This window comes from Salvelinus sp. IW2-2015, unplaced genomic scaffold (genome assembly GCF_002910315.2).
Source record: "Salvelinus sp. IW2-2015 unplaced genomic scaffold, ASM291031v2 Un_scaffold1277, whole genome shotgun sequence".
In the NCBI taxonomy this organism is placed as follows: domain Eukaryota; kingdom Metazoa; phylum Chordata; class Actinopteri; order Salmoniformes; family Salmonidae; genus Salvelinus; species Salvelinus sp. IW2-2015.
The window spans coordinates 153,531-156,751 of NW_019942814.1; the positions used below are offsets into that span (position 1 = coordinate 153,531).

Genomic DNA, 3,221 nt, shown 5'->3' on the forward strand with positions numbered 1-3,221 from the left:
AGGATATTACCAGAGACAACAGGAGAGAGAGGGAAGGATATTACCAGAGACAACAGGAGAACTGGAATGTAATACTAAACCACCAAATACAAACTGTGTTACTTCATTTCTCCACACCTTTCAGTAACGAGGCTGGAATGGGTGGTGGGATGTATTGTGAGGGAGGTGGCTTGAAAATTGACTAATTTCCCTCCTCCTCTCCTCTCTTTCCTTCCTGACACTTGAATACTGTCTGGAATGTTGGGAGGAGTCCACATTCCTGAACACTTAATTCCATAACACACACACACCCACCCGACACACACCCAGTTAATCTGCCAAGCTGGATCTGGCAGAGGACTCCCAGATAATCACTCACAGCCTGAACACACACTGAGCTCTCTGTACCGTGACATGGCAGGCACACACAACCAACCAACCGAGCGACTGCATGTGTGTGTGATAATTCATGTGTCACCTTTAAGGAACAAAATGGGGAAGAAACCCAATTTCTCATTATGACAGACCCAGCCTCAACACAGCATGGCTCCAACCTTACACTGCTGATCTCTGCACTAGCCTTAAATAGACACAGTTAATGGATAACACACACACACACACACTGAACTGTCCAATAGACACAGCCAAACACACTAAACTGTCCTACAGACACAGTATAACGATGACTATGGAGGTCCTGTCCGTCTCCACAACATTTTCAAAACGTACAATGTGAATGTCACACACACACACACACACAACCAAATACATGAGGCACTAATTATCCATTCTATAAGCTGTGTCTCCTATCTGCCCGTTACCCTCTTGGTGTGTGTGTGTGTGTGTGTGTGTGTCTTACAAAACACACTTATACTCTGCCTTAACACACCACAGCTGTGTTTAAACAGGCAGCCCAATTCTGATCTAGGGCGGTGTTTACACAGGCAGCCCAATTCTGATCTTTTTCCCCAATTATTGGCAAAAGCGCTGGTCCAATGGGTCAAAAGACTAATTGGTGGAAAAAGATCATAATTGAGCTGCCTGTGTAAACACAGCCATGGCGTACTATAACAAACACATTTCCTCTGCTTTGCTTAAACATACATACTTTAGAGAGAAGGGTAGAGAATCGGACCACAGCACAGTAAGTGCAAATGTGATTGGTGGGTTGATGGATCGATTGGTTAAATGTGTTAATTGACTCACCTTGCTTCTGTTCAAAGTCATCCAACACTTTATCCAGGTTGAAGGCCTCTGCCTGGAAGTAGTTCTCCATGAGTCAGGTACCTCCACCCTGACACCCGCCGCAGGAACCTGTTACAATATGGTTAACACCGGGTTAGTACCGGCACTGGAAGTGGTTAGCGCCATTGGGTTAGTGTTAAGTTCATGTTTTAAGTATCCCTATATTTCTGTTATTACGGGGCTATCACTCAGTCAAGAGTGCGCATGCACAGGAAGTCTGGTGGTCGATGGACCTAGCCTTGAGTGGAATGGCTACCTTTGAGTGTGTTCATACGGTATAGTAAACTTTGTTAAACTGGAACCTTGTCGTTGTGTCATTTCGAGTTAACAGTTAGCGCCGGCACTGGAAGTGGTTATCGCCACAGGGTTAGCGCCACTTCTCGATCTCTTCTTCTCCCTCCCCATGTCTCGCTCATCAGGCAATCTCCCTCACCTGTCCAGAGGTCCTCTCCAACAGCAGTCCTGGGTAGCTGTGATCTCCTTCTCACTCAGCCTCACTCCCTCACCTGTCCAGAGGTCCTCTCCAACAGCAGTCCTGGGTAGCTGTGATCTCCTTCTCACTCAGCCTCACTCCCTCATCCAGTCTGGCCAGCGCCAAGCGCCCATACCTGCGACGACGAAAATAACTGTCACACTCAAGCTCATCAAATATAGGCCTATAACTTGGTTTTAACGTTTCAATCCCACACCTGTTGAGTGCATTCTGATCACCTATTACTGAATGAATGCACACTTCAGGGAAAAGACGAGAGAGAGAAAGGAATTGACTGCAGTCTTGGTCTGATAGAGGATAAAGATCAATGGCCAATCGGAGAAGAACAGTACACACACACACACACACCTGGCCAGTCTTCTTGCTGACCAGGACCTCAGGGGTAAAAACAGTACTGTCTGAACTTCAGGGTCATGGCAGTATAAGGGAGGGGAGAGGACCAGGATTTACGCTCCCGAGTGGCGCAGCGGTCTAAGACACTGCATCTCAGTGCTAGAGGCGTCACTACAGACCCTGGTTCGATTCCAGGCTGTATCATAGCCGGCCATTATTGGGAGTCCCATAGGGCGGTGCACAATTGCCCCAGCGTCGTCCTGGTCAGGGTTTGGCCGGGGTAGGTCGTCACTGTAAATAAGAATTTGTTCTTACCTGACTTGCCTAGTTAAAGGTTATATAAAACATTTTTTTACCAGGGACCAGAGATTTTGAAGAGTGACGGTTTTACAAATATATTTTGATTTGTTTAACACTTTTCTGGCTTCTATACGATTCCATAGGTGTTATTTCATAGTTTTGATGTCTTCACTATTATTCTACAATGTAGAAAATAGTCCAAATAAAGAAAAACCCTTGAATGAGTAAGTGTGTCCAAACTTTTCACTGGTACTGTATGCTGAGCACTTGTTGGCCGCTTTTCCTTCACTCTGCGGTCCAACTCATCCCAGACCATCTCAATTGGGTTGAGGTCAGGTGATTGTGGAGGCCAGGTCATCTGATGCAGCACTCCATCACTCTCCTTCTTGGTCAAATAGCTCTTACACACTTTACTACATGATTCACATATGGCGTTATTTTCATAGTCTGTGCTGTTTTCACTATATTATCTACAATGTTAGCGAAACATAGTTTTTTTTTTAACGTGTACTAGTACATTTTAGGTACTTGTATATGCATCTAAAAATATGGAAAGGGGCTTAATGGGTTTGGACCCCGAGGCAAGAGTATGCTCGCTTGCGCTTGGCAGAACTACATGGGGATCATAGAAAGTAGCTGCTGGCCTTGGGCAGGAAACTAATGGTCATCCATAATAAACCCAGAAGATAGCTGCTGACTTGGCAGGAACTAATGGGTATCCTTAACAAGTACAAATACTAATCCTAAATTTAAACAGAAAAAACAGCATTTGAGTAGCAGGCTAGCATATCACCTCATATTTGATGTAGCTTAGGCTAGCTATCCCTTCATATTGAATGTTAGCTAGGCTAGCATATCCCTTATATTGAAT

The 3,221-nt window shown here is 45.0% G+C and overlaps 1 pseudogene; it reads right to left on the bottom strand.

Annotated features, from left to right (window-relative positions):
• LOC112070293 (zinc finger FYVE domain-containing protein 9-like) overlaps positions 1-3,221 on the bottom strand; it is a 50,965-nt pseudogene that overhangs the window by 39,627 nt on the left and 8,117 nt on the right.